This window comes from Zeugodacus cucurbitae, chromosome 2 (genome assembly GCF_028554725.1).
Source record: "Zeugodacus cucurbitae isolate PBARC_wt_2022May chromosome 2, idZeuCucr1.2, whole genome shotgun sequence".
Taxonomy (NCBI): Eukaryota; Metazoa; Arthropoda; class Insecta; order Diptera; family Tephritidae; genus Zeugodacus; species Zeugodacus cucurbitae.
The window spans coordinates 14,407,319-14,428,033 of NC_071667.1; the positions used below are offsets into that span (position 1 = coordinate 14,407,319).

At 33.7% G+C, this 20,715-nt stretch overlaps 1 protein-coding gene across 1 annotated transcript in view; it reads left to right on the forward strand.

Annotated features, from left to right (window-relative positions):
* The window catches only part of LOC114805021 (putative uncharacterized protein DDB_G0271606), a 91,527-nt gene that overhangs the window by 42,920 nt on the left and 27,892 nt on the right, over positions 1–20,715 (forward strand). The window lies entirely within an intron of this gene.

Genomic DNA, 20,715 nt, shown 5'->3' on the forward strand with positions numbered 1-20,715 from the left:
CAAGGTCAATACAATGGAAACATGATGGCAGACTATATTTGGGGTTTATTAAGAGATAGTACCAATGAACATAAAAAGAAGTAAAAGTGAGCACTTTTAAGTTACTTTTTACTTTTTTGTGAGTTATTTTGATAGTAAAACTTAATTAAAATGTTTGTTTAAGAGATTTCATTTTCAATTAAAAACTAAAACCACATATTTTAAAAAATGTCGTTAAAACGGTGTCCTAAATAAAAAAGCAAACTTTTTCATGGCATATATTTTTTCGTCTAATTAAGACCTAAACATTGGAAATTTACTGCTTTAAAGTTATGGTCAAATTTTGTGTTGATCCGTGTAATTTACTAAATAAGTTTTTTTTCTGTTTTGCTCTGTTATGCTTACGAAGTAATCGCGATGGCAGAAATAATTATGCATAAATAATAATGCTGCGCTTAGATCTGGTGTTTGATTAAGCTACTTTGTTCGGTTTTTATATACATATTTTCTGAACTTAGGTATTAGAGGTAATGGTAAATTTCTTCACTTACTTCATTTCTATAACAATATTTAGACCAGGTTTTACGTAGGTATCCATTTGATTTCATTGAATTACATACATCAAACGAATCCAGTAGACTCTTCTATGCCGCATATATTGATCTATAATAGACGTTGTCCTTGCATAAGAATTTCTTTAAAAGCTCCATTTAAATCTAGCCTACAATAAAACTTAAATTTAGTTTTGTTCACATAGCATTATATATAGAGTTATATATAACAAAGTGATCAGGGTGAAAAGTGGAGTTCAAATGCGGATTTCTGTTCATCCCACAGTGGTTCCATTTGTATGGAGGATAGCGACAAAAATAGTTAGAATAGAGATACTGACCTGCAATATACACAGCATATTTCTGTTCATGCAAGTACGATATTCTGAAAAAATCGCAATTGTATAACGCCCACTTTTCATATTCTACATATATAATTCTAACGTTAAAATACCTGAGGATGTGATAAATTTTGTTCCAATTCCCGGATTTATTATTAATAAAAAGAAAGGAAAACAGATGTGCCATTTAATTTTATAAAATTAAACAATTTATTTTTTACAGTTCAAATAAAAATTTTATTAATTTGGAAGAAAAATAAGGACGTTGTAAACCTCAATACAAAAATTCCTTTACGTAATTAGTCTTCCAACAAAAACTAAATCGTATTGGTCTGCAGTATCGAGTGGACGACGGCCGAGGATTTTTCCATATAACTTTAGTATCTTGTAGTGTCGAAGATTTAGTAACTAATTTATGGGGCACATAGGATGTTACAAATAAACTATTGTCTTGTAGAGTATTGTTACGTCGTTGTTTATATTCACTGTATCCGGAGCTACCATCGAATCCCCATTTGCCTATCAAAACAAGATTGCTTATATTTACATCGGGTATGACGTTCAACACTTTGGTTTGGAAATCTAATATACGTGAAGCTGTATGGTCAAGTAAACTTTGTAGCTCCACTTCAGCCTGTGATTCACTCACTTCCTTAAAAAGTGGATTTTTATTCCAAATGTACTTTACGTAAGGTATCCGCTATGGACTTATCAATTTCTGCCAATTTTGCTATTCTACGTTGCTTAGTCCGTTTGGAGCATGCAGAGAAATCAGCAGTTTGGCGACCACGTTTACTCGCTTTTTCTTCTTCTTTTTCAGATGGCAAAGATAGAGTTTCGAGACTTAAGGTAGCAACCTCTTTGTAAGAGAGCCAATCCGAGTAGTTTCTTAACACGTCTGACTTTACGCGATGGTTTTGTTTCCACATCACCCCAACGCGTCTGCATAAATATTTTACACATTTCAGTATATCATCAAACGGGTGTTCGTCACCTTCAAAACCTGTTTTTCTGACTATATCTTCAAAAACTTCTTCAAAAACTTCCTGACCTTTCGTCGTATTTGATCCATTTTTGGAGCACCAAATTTCAAAAATATAGGAGCGAGAAAATATGCATTGATGAGACGTTCCTACGATAAGAAATTTAAAAAATAAAAATCTCAGAGAGAGAGAGAGTGAGACAACAACAACTAATTCTACATTTGTTTATTGACATTACTTGCAAAAACCAATGCTATAACACGCACATTTGATGTACAAAATACACTTTGAAACTAAAAAGTTAGGTTAGTTTAATGAACTTTATTTAGAAACCTGCAAATCCCTGCACATGAACTTAATATTATTTTAAACTATATACTTGTATCAACATTTACACACTAATCCGGTCACTGCATTCGGTTGACAAAGTTACTAAATCTCCAAATACATTTAACAAAGAGCAACAAAACTGAATCAAAAAGACACTTCATTAAAATTTGTTATTCTAAAAACAACAGCACAATTTAAAAACTTGTTATTACTGAAAAATAATACTATTACCATCTACTTTAATTTCCATTTTCAGTATTTTTATTTAGACACTTTTTTAAATTAAACTTTGCAGTTGAATGTACACGTTGCTTTCGCTTTTATTTTTGTCAACTATTTACTTCTGTGTAAGGCCGTACATATGTTGCTTTCACTCAAGAAGTTCCGTTAGAAATAATCAAAACAAACTCAAAATACATAAATTTGATGGCAAATGCAACTATTTATTTAGCTACAAGCTCAATATATAAACATAGACTTTTTTATTTTTGTCGTATGGGAGGAACCACCGTGCATCCGTCTGTTCGTCCGTCGTACCCGTCTGTGGCGGAAATGGCGGAAATCGGTTTGGTTTTTGATATTTTCCTTGCATCCCAATGATATGACTCGAATCACCATAATCCACGAAAAACTTCGAATTAGAGAGCCTTCGAGTTATAGAAATTTCATTAAAGCATAAAATTTTTCAAAAAGCTGTAAAATATATATTTATACACAGTTTTATTTATTTACTTCTCATAAAGTTTCATGAACATACGTTAAAACGTATATTCTGAGATTTTGTTTGGTGAAGTTTGCTATTTTTTGGCTCTTGGCGTCTGTATCCTATGCTTTTGTTACATGATTTATGCAAAATATAAGTGTAGTATCATATTTTTTGTTTGCATCCATAGGATATAGGGGAACTCTTTTACAATACTGCCTCGATAATTTAATTTTAAATTTTGTCCTGGTCGAAAAGTTCGATTTATGGAATGAAATTTATATGACATTTTACTTCTATTGCCAATTTAAGAGTTTGAGTTATGGAGAACTTCGAGTTATGGAAGTTCAACTGTATTTTGAAGAAATTCTAAGGGAATATTTTTCATCTAATAGTATGTCTCCGTCTAAAAAATGAGTAAAATCGGGTCGAAACTTCCCCTAGCTCCCATATAACTAATATTAGAGTTTTTAAACTTTCAATGGACTTTATGCCATATAAATGTCGAATACGTGAGTCAAATTGGTTTGTTATATAATATTACGGTTGTACCTGAACTTAGCCCTTCCTTACTTGTTTATTCTTAATTTCAAAATGGGTTCCGTGATTGTTTACCACATTACGTAAATTAATTTTGCACTCGTCAGCATATCATACATATAGTTGGCCGCAGTGTTCACTTGAGTAGAGTATACAATGTACTTGTTCATGAACTTGTAGGCACTCATGAGTTTCGCTGTTATGCTGTGTGTATAGGTTTTTTCGAAATGTTTCTATGTTAGCGACACTTGCCACGCTGTTTGTATTGCTCGAGTGCACTACATAAGTGCACTTGCTGTAGAAATGAGTGGGCGAATATAAAGTCTTATGAAAATGAAACACTCGGTGGTCTGGGAAATAGTAAAAAAAACGACTTATGTAGATAAAAAATGTATGAAAAATTGAGGGAGATAGTGAAGCCTTTGACAAACTTAAAAAAGTTATAATTACTGTAGTAAAGAAAAGTGTGCACAGTTTGAGAAAAAATAAGGCTAAGAAAAAAATATAACTTTTGAGAAAACTTTGGTTTTTATTTTTGGTTTTATGCAACATGGAACATAGAAAACTTGGAAATATATTGTGGTATTTATTTCTTGAATAAGTATATATATATATAATAAGATACACATAAGGATATAAAGATGTGTTAAACATAGGCTTAGGCTAAAGTAAATACAATGTCGCTATCTAATCAGATAGAAGTTTAAATCTATTGTTACAAAGGAACTTTACAGTTGCCAAAGAATGACAGAACGCAGATTCAAATACAACAGCTTCACACAAATGTGAATCAAGTAAATTTCCCTGCTAGTTATTTGCCCAGTTGTACATTGTACATACATATACATATTCTATTTACGTGTGCATTGAAGCTGAACATACAGAAACGTGCCACAAAGGACATTACGAATTCTCAACGCGCCACAGAAAAGCACACTCCCTCATCCATTGACGTGAAATTCAGTTGTGTGCGCTCAACTTGATGGAAAATAAAACACAAACTTGCAAGCATACACAAAAACAACAAGCACTAATTGTGGAAAACGAATAAATGAGTATGTACTTCAGAATTGAAATAGAGTCGTACCATACCGGGTACATATACATATGTTGCTGTAGAGCTTTATATGTAATTTTGTGAATGTATGTACTCTACATATGGGGCATTCTCTGGAAAAAAGCCACTTGAAAAAAAAGTTCTTTATTTTCTTTGGCAATGATATATCTTATAGTACATGTAAAACCTAAAATAAAACATATTTTTTATGTTTTAGGTCTGTGTAACGCGGGGTTGCCATATTATAAGGGGCCAAAGTTTTTTGTAAAAAAATTTTTGAACCGCCATAACTTTAAAACTAATGACCAGATTTTAAAACACCATGTGACTTTTTTGTACAGAATTTCTCAAACTTTAAAACTGTGTATCGCAAAAATTTTTAAAATTAATATTTCGGTCCGAAAAATCGGAGACCTTCGCTGTTAATTTAACTAGGTTAGTAGAAGCAGATGTCTTCCTCATTTTACACATCAGTATGTAATTCTTTCAAAGTGATCTCAAATATAATAGCTTATAGCCTTTTCACACAGGGGCTAATTGATCTATTAACCGGCGTTAGCTCGATCGATTTAGCATACAAATTTAAAATCTACATTAATTTTTAATTTATTTTTAAACTATGTATGCATTTATAATTATACATACGTTCTTTGTCTGCGAGTTGTTGTTCACGTTACACGACGGTAGATGTCGCTGTTGGAAATAAGTAAAAAATAGCAATCAGCTGATAAAATTTACCAACTTCATATAAAAATCAAAATCATAAATAAGTAGCAGTTGATCGATTATCGAGTAGCCCGCAATGTGAAGGGCAAAAACTGATTTCTCAAGCAAAATTTTATTGGCATATGAATACAGATAAACAAATAAATCTTAATCCACTTGAAAGCTAAACCATTAACTCATCAAAAATCTTTGGTAAATATATTTCGTCTCAGACAGTGCATGCGAGTGAGTGCAAATAGTTGAATGTTATATCTTCAAATATTCGCAAACAAATACAATGCACATATAAATTGTATTTAAGCTTACCATGCTGATACACAAACCTTTATATATGCGAAACCAAATAAAACCGAAAATAATAAATTTACTTTGTGCATACTGTCCGCTTTAAATAACAAGTGAAAATGTACTAAAAGCAACATTGAAATTGCACACAATTCTTCTAATCCATGCAGAAATATTCAGTAATTACATAATGTACATGTGTATATGTATTATATATATACAAATATATTAAACAAACGAACTTCCCTTAAATACTGTAATGTTTGCATCCTCTCTCTATAGTTTAGAAGTATTAGTGCCACAGCATTGCTTGCTTCAATAATTAATACCGAAAGTGTAGCTGCTGTGGCTTTTCAATAGTGCTGCATCATTCCCGATAACGACCTGTGGCACAATACTCATATGAATACAATTTGCATACTTTCATGTGCCATTTATATATATGATACATTGAAATTGGTATGAATTGGTTAAGTAAACACAGTTTGAAATACAGTAAAGCTCTTAAGATACTGATAGCCTTTTCATACAGACAAATTAATTGATCCAGTTTTTGTCCTTCACACTGCCGGCTACTCGATAACCTGTCAGCTGTTATACATTTTTGTTTTTGCTTTTCATAAGAAGTTGATGAGTGTCATCAGGTGATTGCCATTTTTAGCAGCGACATCTACCGTCGTGTAGCGAGAACAACAACTCGCAGAGAAAGAACGTACAGTTGATCTCCTTTTTGCACGGTTAACTGGGACAATAAATTACACGTGTAAAAAAAAACCGTGCAAAAATAATCAAATTTTTATATAAAACACGTTATTGGGACCAATTTAAGAAAAAAATCGTGCAAAAAATAGAAAACGTGTAAAAAAGATCTTATTTTACATGAAAATCTATCTATTCGTACAGAGTATTTACAATGTTGTTGTTGTTATAGACTTTTCTGGTATTATATGTATGTACATATTACTGTTAGAAGGAACAAACAACAACTATTCTGGGAATGGTAAAAAAATAATACATTTCAGAGTTTCGTCAATAATCGCTGTGTCTTCTTTTTTCTTACTTCTTCATATAGCTTCATTTATTTGTTTACGTATTGAAATTGTTGCAACCTTTTCACTGTCTTTCTAATCTATAATTTGTATTTTTATACTCTCGCAACCTGTTGCACAGAGTATCATAGTTTTGTTCACATAACGGTTGTTTGTGTCACCAAGAAATATAAGAGTTAGATATGGGGTTATATATACATAAATGATCAGGATGACGAGTAGATTTGAAATCCGGATGTCTGTCCGTCCGTCTGTCCGTCTGTCCGTCTGTCCGTGCAAGCGATAACTTGAGTAAAAATTAAGATATCTTAATGAAACTTGGAACACATGTTCCTTGGCACCCTGAGGAGGTTGCTTTCGAAAATGGGAAAAATCGGTCCACTGCCACGCCCACAAAATGGAGGAAACCGAAAACCTATACAGTGTCATAACTAAGCCATAAATAAAGTTATGAAAATGAAATTTGGAACATAGAATCCCATTAAGGAGGGGCACATTTGGATGTAATTTTTTTGGCAAAGTGGGCGTGACCCCGCCCCCAAATAGGTTTTTTGTATATAACTCGCAAACCAATAAAGCTATATAAGCCAAACTTTCTGCAGTCGTTTCTTTTAGCCATTTCCTTATAAAGTCCAAAAATGAAATAAATCGGATAATAACCACGCCCACCTCCCATACAAAGGTTAGGTTGAAAATGACTAAAAGTGCGTTAACTCACTAACGAGAAACGTCAGAAACACAAAATTTCACAGAAATGATAGCAGAAGGAAGCTGCACACAGATCTTTTTACAAAATGGAAAAGGGGCGTGGCATCGCCCACTTATGGGTCAAAAACCATATCTCAAGAACTACTCGACAGATTTCAATAAAATTCGGTATGTAATATTTTATTGAAACCCTGATGACATGTGTGGAAAATGGTTGAAATCGGTTTACAACCACGACTACTTTCTTTATAACTCAATTTTGAATTCCATCTGAATCCTTCACTTTATAATATATACATTAGGAACCAATGATGATAGCGAAATAAAACTTTACACAAATACAGTATATGATCTGTGGCATCACTTGTGAAAAAAATATCGAAAACAGACTATAACTTTTCAAGGACCCAGATATAGAACATGTTGAACTCAGCGCCTAAGGTTAAATTTTAACCGAAAATATGGTTAAATCTCTCAACTAATTTAATGTAACGAAAAACGTCAGAAACACCAAATTTTACATAAGAAAAGGCAGAAGAAAGCTGCACTGAGATTTTTTTACAAAATGGAAAATGGGCGTGGCGTCGCCCACTTATGGGTCAAAAACCATATCTCAAGAACTATTCGACCGATTTCAATGAAATTCGGTACATAACACTTTCTTGACACCCTGATGACACGGGTGGAATATGGGCGAAATCGGTTCACAACTACGTCTACTTCCCATATAACCCAATTTTGAATTCCATCTGATTCGTTCACTTTATAATGTATTCATAAGGAACCAATGAAGCTAGCGGAATAAAACTTTACACAAATACTGTATTTGAGCTGTGACATCACTTGTGGAAAAATTGTCAAAATCGAACCATGACTTTTCAAGGCCCCTGATATCAAACATGAAGAACTCAGTGCCTAAGGTTAATTTTTCACCGAAAATATAGGTAAATCCCTCAGATATTTTAATGTAATTCATTCCCTCTGAATTTTTTTCTTATAACAGTTTCTCTCTGTACCTGAAATGGTAAAAATTGTGTCATAACTTCCCCCAGATCCCATATACCTAATTATAAGTAATATTAAATTAAGTGAGCGTATAGTCTTCGATACGTTGTATCTTGGTGGTGAAAACGAGTGAAATCGGTTTAGGAATTACCTCAGTCCCCATATACTATTTATGATGATTTTCGTTATTCTATTGAACTTTATGCCGAATATATGGGTCGAATTGTGTTGTCTTTATAAAATTACATCAATAAATTGCGAGAGTATAAAATGTTCGGTTACACCCGAACTTAGCCCTTCCTTACTTGTTTAGTTTAAATCTAATTTAAAATTTATTAAATTCTATTAACAGAATTGGATTTGTGACGTATTGTTGTATGGAATTTTGATTTTATTGCAAAAAAGTATACAATTAAAATAAAAAATCCGTGTAAAAAAAGTAAAACCGTGTACAAATGGTAACTGGGAAGTGTTCAAAAACACCATGTAAAAAAAAAACCGTGCAAAAAAAAAACCGTGTAAAAAGGAGATCAACTGTATATATAATTGCAAATACGGTCTTTCTTACAGAGTTGCATTTCATTTTCAAGTCGATTAAAATTAAATGATATAGTAATGTAGATTGTTATTTTGTATGGTTAATCGAACTTAATCAGCGTTTTAATCGAGCAGAGGCCGGTTAATTGATCTATTAGCTCTTGTGTGAAAAGGCTATAAAAGTGCTGAAGCTGAGAGAGTTTATGGAAAGAGAACCAACTGATTACCGACCTTCTGTTCGGATATTTTTTAAGTCATTTTGCTGCTTCTTGTACATATATTCCAAGGAATTTTAGAAGGTCGGAACTATATATAATCGTTTGAATTAGATTGGTAAAGTTGGTATTTTCGATGAGTTAAGGTTTTCCAAAAAATATTCATTTAGGTATCTAGTATTAAGATATTTAGTTTACTTGAAACTACGAATGAATTCTAATTAATTTTCAATTTATCTAAGATAGGCTTTTACATATAATTCACGGTAGTCTATACGTGCTTCGCAAGCATTGAACATGGATAGTTGTATGTATGTGTACGTACATTCAGCTTAAAATGTTTCGCTTTCCATTTTCGTGTCTTCAGTGTCCATTAGGTTGCAGTAACATGTATACTATAGTTGTTAATAAATAGTACTAGTTTGCACATTCAACTTTTGCGGCACGTGTACGTTGTGCACGAACAAAAAGTTAGTTACTTAAATTGTATTTTATTACACCTGCAGTCATTTATATGTCATCAAACGAAATGACCGAAATACTGCGGCCTTTCTCATGACAGTTTTGAGAATTGATGTGCTTAAAGTTCGGTCATTCTTAGAATTTAATATCTATCGTACTTTTAGATTACACTACTGATCTAAATTAAGAGTAACATTTAAAGCAGTTAAAGATAACTACTTATAATCACCATAATTAATGGTTTTACATTTGATAAAATCATAAAATATCATTTATTATTATATCATAAAATAAAAGTTATTTTCAACTTGAGATGTAATACCAGTTGCCGTATATAACCATATCGTTTATTTGCTGAACATTTAATGAATACAATTACTAATAATTTCACTCACTTAACTCAGAAGTGCCTGCCATAACAACCAACTGCTGCATTCGATGAAGTGAATGAATGAAAATAAAATGAATTTAATGTTTGCAGGAAATGCATAGTGCTAGTCTTAGTATAAAGTAGTGTTTACCAATGCTGAGAACAGTTTTAGTTATACATTATACATACTATATATACAAGTAAATGTATATACATATATTCGTCTCTATATTTCCAACGTCATCTATATGTACAGCCCATTTATCAGAAGCTTCAGCCTCATCGAGCACTATGCTCGTTATGATTCATACAAAATTCAAGACCACTTATTGACTGAACAAGTGCAAAAACTGCACCCGTGTACAGGCTTTCATCAAGTTTTGTTTTGTTCAACACATTCAGTGTGCTTTTGTGGAAAAATAATGAGTTGCAGTCGAGCGGATTGCAGTTTTATTTCTCGTTTTTCGTGTTATTGTTATTGTGTTTTGCTTATCCGCAAATCTACTCAACGCTTGATGGCTATAAACAAACTGAATTTATTCAATTATTTTTTCTTTATTTTTTTAGAGTATAAATGGTGATTTATGGTATTACTTATTCATTTAAAACCAAGATAGTTAATTCACCAGCGTCAATGCAAAACAATGCAGCAATTAATTATTTGTGCTTTTAATCTGCAAGCGAGCAAAAAGCGTTCGACGGTGGTAAAGTAGCAAATTACTAGTTGTAAACAAAACTTTACAATGCATTCACCGTAATCTGGTGCGATATCAATATATATGTCATATTATATTAAGAAGAGAATGTACCTAAGCGATGTTACATGTAATACACTGCGTATACGTAATATTACTCACACACCGCTGCAGGGGATTTTCATTTATTTGTTAACATAAAACATTACATACATATATTCACTTGTATTTATCTTAAAATATATGAAGTGAAATGAATCGCGCAATCAGCGTAGCGTAATGAGATTGTGACCACGTGTAAACAGCAAGTGCGGTTGGTCCAACATTGCGTATACGCAACATTTTATTTTACTCATGCTTTATGCAAGGTATTCCTAGGGATGCAAACATCGTGAAATGAAACATCGATGGTTCGATGGTTCGATGTATCGATGTTTCTTCAAAACCATCGAAATCAAAAACAACGGCCATTAAAACATCGAAACATCGATGTATTTTTGAACTTTTTTAACTTGTTTCAAATTTGGTGTGAAAAGCTAAGGGATACAGAAGCAGAAGCATAAATAAATGAAATGTAGTACGTCTAAAGTTGATACATTTTATTTCACTTAGCATTATATGTTTGTTAAAGTTTTTTCTCAATAAATAACAGAATTTCAAAACAACGACATGGAAAGTTTTTTCACTGTCATTTCTTTTCGATTTTACTTCTGCGTGATAGTTGCCCTGGGCTTAGAAAACGGTCGTTTACTCGGCACTGAAGAGCTACAATGTGTAAATATTAATAAGCCTATTTATACAACTCCGGAAACACAGTATTCATGTCAACGCAAACTCTATTGGCCTCTGATTGGTAGGTCTAACAGCCGATATACACTTTCTCTTCAACATTCCGTCCCTGTAATTGTAGATAAATTTGACAGCTAACATTTCACCTTTTAGTGGACCAAATGTTTATTCTGGTTCCAAATATCAAACGAGTATTCTGATTTACACTCATCCGAAGATTCTGTTGTATCAGCGCGATTCTTTGAATTTTTTATGAAACAAAAAAAAGTATTTCTTTTAGCCATAGCATCTTTAAAATGCAGTAATTTGAATCTCTGATCTAACGCAGTAGCCTACGCCAGAATTAAATTGTATAAATAAATCATAAAAGTAACCGCAGTAATGTCCAAGCGCACATTCCCTTAACGAATTCTCCGTATTTTACAAAAATCGAATTCCAATGTAATAAAGCGTATCCAAATAGAGGGTTTCGAGTTAATACCCGAAAAAGTGTGAAGCCAAATTTTTATATAAATATCGACATAAAACATCGTTGAAAGTGACATCGATGCATCGATATTTTAAGATTCAAGACATCGATGGCTAACATCGATGATTTTTGACGAAAACAGCGATGTTTCAAAGACATCGATACATCGTTTGCATCCCTGGGTATTCCGCTTGTTGATTCAAGCGAATTTTCAACAGAAAAATGCTACAGACAAATGAAAAATGTGGACATTTTTTAAAGTGACATGCTGTTGGGACACATACATACATATATTCGTTCAAATAAAAGATGCTCTCGTAATTTCTCAAAAGAGAACTGAGTTTTCCTGTAAAATTTGTAGCATTGTCATTTCCTAGCATGATATAATTTTGAGCAACAAATGTTCACTTAAAGCTGCACATAACTCTAAACATACGTAGCAACTACCCATTCAGCACGCCTAAAACTGCAAACATGAAGAGCAACTCAAATTGACTGTGGTACAATAAGCGAGACAAGAGCATTCATTTGACTGCACGCATATATGTATGTGTATGAACTGCTAGTATCACTTTACAAACTAAAACAAATAAGCTTACGTTTTACGTTGTTTGTACTTTTCCTTTTTGTTTTTTTTTTTCATTTTTTTTTTTTTGTTTGAAACACCACAATTTCTTCAGCTGCCATTTGATACGAAAATTACCTCTTTTTGTTCTTTGTTTTTTTTGAATTTATGCTAAATTTATGCCAATCAGTGGATAGCGTACGAGCAAACAACAAACTTTGCTGCAGTAAATGCCATAAAAATCAAAAACTTTAAATCAAGCGCAAGAGCAGCGCACAACTACCAATCCATCCATCCAATTCAACCCTTTCGACATTAAATCAGCGTTATTGTGCACTCGCTTTATGGTTTTATATACAGTGCAGTGCACTTGAACTGGGGCGATTTATGCACACGCAAGTAAGATTGATCAAGCGTTTATGTTCGCGGGCAATAGTAAATGTTGCAGAAAATTTTTACTGTCAGAAACTTTGACTGTATGTATCTTGAAGTTCGGTTAACGAAATGCTTTAGTTAGAATTTAAGGTTTTTACTTACTGACTGAGAATAAGTGTTGAAACGAAACCAAGCGGGCTACCAACGGGCTTTTTCTTATTCTAATATTTTTGAATAAATGTTTACGGCCAAAGCTGCACAATAAATTTATTAACTACAACTATATCGCGCCTAAAACTATACCACAAAATCTGGTTCGCATATACAGCTTTAAACCAAAAAAAAAACTTTAACAAGTAAGGAAAGGCTAAGTTCGGGTGTAACCGAACATTTTATACTCTCGCAATTTATTGAAGAAATTTTATTAAGATATCGCACAAATTTACCCATAAATTCGGCATAAAGTTTAATAGAATAACGAAAATCGTCATATATAGATATGAGGGCTGAGGTAATTCCTGAACCGATTTCATTCAATTTCACCAGCAAGGTACACTATATCCAATACTATACGTTCACTTAATTTTGCTAAGATATATCACATATTAACCAATACGTAATAAAGCCCACCGTATTTTTGAAAAACCTACAATTATGTATATGAGAGCTAGGAGATGTTGTGACCCGATTTTAATAATTTTTGGAACAGAGACACACTATTGGAAGAAAACAATTTTCTCTGAATTACATTAAATTAGTTGAGAGATTTAACCATATTTTCGGTTAAAATTTAACCTTAGGCGCTGAGTTCAACATGTTCGATATCTGGGTCCTTGAAAAGTTATAGTCTGTTTTCGATAATTTTTTCACAAGTGATGCCACAGATCATATACTGTATTTGTGTAAAGTTTTATTTCGCTATCATCATTGGTTCCTAATGTATATATTATAAAGTGAAGGATTCAGATGGAATTCAAAATTGAGTTATAAAGAAAGTAGTCGTGGTTGTGAACCGATTTCAACCATTTTCCACACATGTCATCAGGGTTTCAATAAAATATTGCATACCGAATTTTATTGAAATCTGTCGAGCAGTTCTTGAGATATGGTTTTTGACCCATAAGTGGGCGATGCCACGCCCCTTTTCCATTTTGTAAAAAGATCTGAGTGCAGCTTCCTTCTGCTATCATTTCTGTGAAATTTTGTGTTTCTGACGTTTCTCGTTAGTGAGTTAACGCACTTTTAGTCATTTTCAACCTAACCTTTGTATGGGAGGTGGGCGTGGTTATTATCCGATTTTAGACTGTATAAGGAAACGGCTAAAAGAAACTACTGCAGAAAGTTTGGTTTATATACCTTTATTGGTTTGCAAGATATATACAAAAAACCTATTTGGGGGCGGGGTCACGCTCACTTTTCCAAAAAAATTAGATTCGAATGTACCCCTCCCTAATGCGATCCTATGTTCCAAATTTTATTTTCATAACTTTATTTATGGCTTAGTTATAGCTCTTTATGTGTTTTTGGTTATCGCCATTTTGTGGGCGTGGCAGTGGTCCGATTCATCTCCATCTTCGAAGTTAACCTTCTTATGATGCCAAGGAACACGTGTTCCAAGAATTATGAAGATATCTCAATTTTTACTCAAGTTACAGCTTGCACGGACGGACAGACAGGCATCCGGATTTGAACTTTACTCATCACCCTGATCACTTTGGTATATATAACCCTATATCTAACTCGTTTAGTTTTAGGACTTACAAACAACCGTTATGTGGACAAAACTATAATACTCTCTTTAGCAACTTTTGTTGCGAGAGTATAAAAATTGTATAAACACCTTTAACTAGGTTAGGTTAGTAGGTAGATCTCTGCATATTCAGAAGATACTTCACTTAGATAGTTTTGAACGTTGTCCTTAGTGATACCAATCAACTCCTAATTGATCAAAGACCCTTAAGATTCAGCAGAAGGTTTGTAATCTTTAACGAACTTTTTTAGTCGGCTTATGTCAATTCTAACCAATTCGCTAGGTTCACCGATGGTGAGCCTACCAAGGTGTTTCAACCTCAGTCTGGTAAAAGCTGGATGGTGGCGGAGGAAATGCTTAGATGATTCCACCTTGTCTTCCTCCAAACAGCTTTGGTAACTTGCATTTGCCAGGATCCCAAGTCTCAACGCATCGGTGCCCATTTGACAATGTCCAGTAAGTACACCAATGATCGCGCTGAGATCACTTACGCTCTTGCGCAAGTGGACCATGAACTATCAACACGCTCCCATTCCGACGACAATGTTGCTAGCATACCATCTCTTGCAAGCTTGTCCGCTTTACAGTTACTTACTATTCCGCGGTGACCGGGTACCCACAGGTGTCGGATAGTAAAATAGCAAGAAGCAAGAAGCTATTGATAAAGATCTAAGGCACTCTAGCCTAGAGCGTACTGGCATCGATTCCAATGGTAGTATTGCCGCTCTGCTGTCAGAGTGAATACATACCTCTCTAAAGGAGGCCACCATACGGGGCCATAGTTAACTCACTGCTACTTTAATCGCAGCGCCCTTTGCTTGGAAGACACTGCAGTAGTCTGGTAGTCTGAAGCTGGTATTGATTGAGAGCTTCCGACTGAAAACTTCCCCTCCCAATTTCCCTCTTAGCTTCGATCCAACCGTGAAAAACTAGCTGCACCTCTCCTCTATTGACTTCTTCTTTCCCACGTGAGTGGAGAAGAAACCGCTAGGGGTTCCGCGATCAGACGGAGAGTTTCAGAGTGCTCCTGTTTGGGACCCTTCATGTACCCGGCGTCTCTGAATCTGACAGTGGCGTTTGCCGCAATGCACCTGCAGGCAATATTCACATTGTTGGTGTTGTTCTCACGCTCCAAACCAGATTAGATAGTGTGACTTTATCGAGTGCCCTCCACCAGACGACAACGCCATAGAACATTATGGGTATAATTATGGTTTCGTACAGTCTTAAAACCAATTTTTAACTAGCTTTTATGTGAATTTCTAAAGCTTCCACTTTCTTCAAATATAGCACAGACTTTTTAATTGTATAAAAAGGCAATATTTTGTATTAAGCAAGATATCATCAAAACTTTAACGTTTGGAGTTTATATACAACTCTATCAATCTAACAACCTTCATCTATAAGTATGTATCGGTAAGTCAAATTGTGTTCAAATTCGCCGCAGCTGCTATTAATTTATTTATCATGCAAGGCGCATAAGTTCGATTACGTTGTTTTATTTGGTGAAATAAAATATATTAAAAATTTCGTATACTTTTATTACTTTCATGGTAATCGAAACAATTTCCACATCGTTAACGACAAAGGCATTCCATAAAACGATACTCAATCAAGAAACAATTTAAGCATTTAATTTCATTAACTCAGTATGTGACCGGAAATGAAAGCGCACATGCATAAACACATATATAAGACAACAAAATAACCATGCTATCATATCAACGTAACGTATTTATCTACTAATGTCTAAACAATAGCGCCTAATGTGCGCCTTAAACGCTGCCGAACTGTCGACACACACACCTATCTATTCAACTGTCTTCTACTCTATGCATACATATGCACTTCTATTTATGCTGTCGCATTTCATTGCATCTGAAAGCCTTAAATCGGTTTATGTGTCTGTCATTTCAATTTAGAATTTGGAACTGACAACCTGCTCAACTGTCGGATTGTCCATTTCAGACGTTGCTATTCCCTTTTGAATTGGACATTTATCAAATACATTCACCAACAACACCTGCTTCCGGTGTGACCTTGCTGTGGGCATATGTGACACAGACTCGTATGTAAATACGAATTTGCACACATTGTTTTGTCTTTACAGCGCCGGCTTACTCTGCATTGTGTACATTCCGAAATCGAAAATTACTCATTCGCCGTGTGTGCCGGCTCACACAGTTCTCACGTATAAGTGTTGTGTTAGTGCAGTTAACTGTTGTTTTATGTACAGCTATGTATATTTATGTGTACAAAATGTATTTACAATCATATTACATGTATTATTATTGTTGTTGCTTTTTAATATCTCCACCCTTTATACATATCGTATTTCTTGTTTGTATTTCTTATTGCTCGCCATGCAATCGTTTGCCGATTAAAAGCTCGCATGTCTCCCATAGCAGCTTCTTTAATAGCACTTAAATATTCATAAATGACAGTTAAATTGACATAACAGCCAGATGTTCGCATTAAATTTAAATCTCCATTCATTGTTCATATATTTGCTTTATTTACTAGCCGGCATCTGAGGATGTTGTACTTTCGAATAAAATGGGAAGGTTATTGTTTTAAATGATTTTAATAAAGCAGTTATCTGCCTTAATCATGTATTTGGGAATATTTGGATTGTAATAAGTTACTCTATAAGCACATGCTGCAGGCATTTAAATAAATAATTTTAGATATTGAAAATAGGTGTCATTGTTTATATTTTATGTACGAGCAGATATGGTAAGGATAACGAGTAGAGTTGACCTCTGTCGGAAATAAATTTGGATGTAATTTTTTGGAAAGTGGGCGTGCTCACGGCCCCTACAAAAAAATAGACATATCTCGTAAATAAAGAACCACTAGAGCTATATCAATCATACTCCGTTTCTTTTAGTCATTTCCTTATACAGTCTAAATACTGAGGAAGTCGGTAACGAAACTACTCGACCAATTTCAATAAAATTCGATTCATAATATATTCCTGGCATCCCAATGATATGTTATGAAAATAGGCCATATCGGTTCATAACCACGTCTTCTTTCCATATACCAGAATTTTGAAATCGGTCTGAAACGTTTACTTTAGAATATATAAAGTAACCAATAGTGAAGACATCGGAACAGAACAAATACTGCATTTATAGAGACCATAAGTTTTCAAGGCCCCATATATCAAACATGAAAATTCTGAGGGCATCCTAGCTCCCAAATATGATTTCAAACTTACAAGGGAATGCCGAATATTTCTGGGCAAAATTGTGTGTTATATTCATAAGATTATATAAATAAATTGCAAGAGCATAAAATGTTCAGTCACACCCGAACTTAGCCCTTCCTCACTTGTTTTGAATGGAAAAATCACGCTATTTTTTGTCTTTAAAATGAGATATTAATCACATATTCATATTACTGAATTCCTGTTTTTCTCCTATAACAAAAAAACACCGATAGTACAAAGCATAGTTGTAAATTCTGAAATAATCACAGCAGTCAATTTAAACTAATGCGCTAACTCTAAATAGTGGTTGTGCAGCAAAAGTCGCTAAAGAAATTAGAATACTCAAGATACTGAGCAAATTAAATACGGAGAGAGTATGCATGAGGGGGAATAAAAGGAAAGAAAGGAAGAGGAAATGTATATATAAAACTCTTTGTGCACCCACTACCTGTGTGAATGGCCGATTTGGTGACCCAGAAATTAAATCAAATGTGAAAGTTTGCGCAACGTTGAACAACAACGCACCAAGGAAAAACGGTGAAAAGTTCGGAAGTAAAGTTGAAATAAAGGGCCACCTTCTTTACTGCTGCACACACCCAGACACATGGTTATGCAAACCAACGGTGACATTAAATTCTGAATAATAGAACATGTTAGTTTTAGCTGACGGCTGCAAAATTTAATTTCAGCAACGCAAACACGTGCAATGCGCAACTTTCACAAAATTCGCAAATTTCGGCTAAATGCAAATGTTTGCACCTGTTGTAAGTTCTAAAGCGAACAAATTTGTGCACAACACTTATACAGTTACACTCACTTAGTATAAGTATAGAATTTGTGTCCCAGCGCTGTGCTTATTGAGCAGCTTTAAGTTGCCGACGCAAAATCAAAAAAAACGAATGGTAGTAAAAGCGATTTCGCGAAAAACGCCAAGAAGCCGAGCGCAGGGGAAAATAAATTATTCCAAGTAATTCAATAGCATTTTGTCGATAGTAAATAATAAATAAAAGAGCAATTTTTTTTATCGCTGTCGGTGTGTGAAATGCGATAGTGAAATGCACAGCTGGCGAAAAGGAGCTCACAATCAAGAGCCAACGAGCTTTAAAGGGGACATGTAAGTAACAAAAAGATAACAAAGCTGTGTGAAAAGGCAAACAAAATCAATGGCTGAAAAGTCAACTAAGTTGACTGCATTAGAGAAATGAAAATGTATGAATGAAATATTGTGTAAAATTAGAAGAAAAACTAATTTTCCGAACGAGTGAAAAGTTTCGCTAAAACTCTAAAAGAAGGCGTTGTTGATAGTTTATGTGAAAGCGTCAATATATTATGCTAAATCAATGCACGCAATGTTTGGAGTTGATAGCAAACAAAATATACTTTTTTGTTAGGTTTTAGTTGGCATGGCTTTAACAGGTTTCAGAGTACTTCTTGTTGTTTGAAGTGAAAATATTTGTTGTATTAAGTGGCTAAGTGCTGTGAGCTCTAAAATTTTTATGTGACTATCATTGTTTGACTTAAGATATGGTGTATTGTTATAGGATATCATAACGGCTTATACTTATCAGAAGTCACCAAAGGAAAAAAAGGATTTGTTATATATATTTTTGTAAGATATTAGTACTATATGCTATTACAATTATCGATCAAGCATCTATTATTAAAGAATGAGATTTTATAAGTTAAGTACAGAACCATTAGCTCGTGAAAAATATGAATAAAACCTATCAGGACCGATGGTAATGTTGACCAAATGCTTTGTATTCCGTAAAGGCTACTGTGTTTTCCACGGATATTCACATTGTAGTCTAAAGACTTAACGAATTGTTGATACGTACTCTTGAAATGAAACTTTGAAGGGTAGTATTCTTCAGTAGCTGAGTCGAGAAATCTATACACAGAGTGGTTATTTCAGACACGCAGATCGTTGAAAGGTTGTGCGCCTCACTCTCAAATAAGTCAATTGAGGCGAATACTCAATTAGTTGTGAATCATGTTACTATGTTGCTAGTTTTGGGATGGATATAATTTCAGGTACTTTTGGGTTAACTTCAATAGGCTCTTAACTTAAAGAGGTTTTAATACAATTCAGCAAATTTCCACAACCTAAAATTAAAAATTTAAATTGAAGCAAATGTGATTAAAATACTTATGAGTAAATGAACAGCAATGAACCAATACGGATAAACAACGCATTTAATGATACTGCAACTCAGCGTACTTGTGAAAAATTAAAAGCGAATCAGCGTCAAAAAGCAAACTGCAAAAATATTTGGAAACATTTGCAGAAAACGGGAACTTATAGTTGTTTGACGAGATGATGGAGAGTGTGGAGTGAAAGTTATGAGCACACATGTGGTATATCGATAGCGAAAATAAAATAGTAGTAAAATAGTCGATACTGGTATACACATATATGTCGTACATATAAGCATATATATTGGCATATAATAAAAATTCGATTTTCCTTTCCTTCATTATTCAACGTTACTGTTTTGCAGCTGTGTGAAAGAAGCAGATGTCACTTTTCAAGAGTTTCTTTAACTTTTTTTAAAGCATAGAATAATACGTTTAATACTTTTTTTATTGTAGCAAGAAATTTTGACTAGAATATTAAATACTGCTGTATCCTGTAAGGGGCTATACCAGTGGGACATTTTCAAAAAATCGTAATTTTATTTTTGCTTATTCGATACGAAAGGCCGTATTCGCAAGTATAAACCTCTCTAGTTGAAACTTCAAACCCGTTTTTCTCGAAACGACATTTTTCAAATTTGCTGACATCATAACTCAACGAGAAACTGACCGATCGACTTCAAATTGAAACTGATTATTCTTGAATATATTTAATATACAATGATCTACTGGATATTTTTTGGATTGGTTGAAAATTGTCAATTTGGCATTTAAAAAAGAGCATTTTTTACCTAAAAATCGATTTTTTTTTAATTTTTGTTAATTTTTGATATCTTTCAAAGATCGCAGGTTATTGTATATGAAATATATTTAACTTTAAT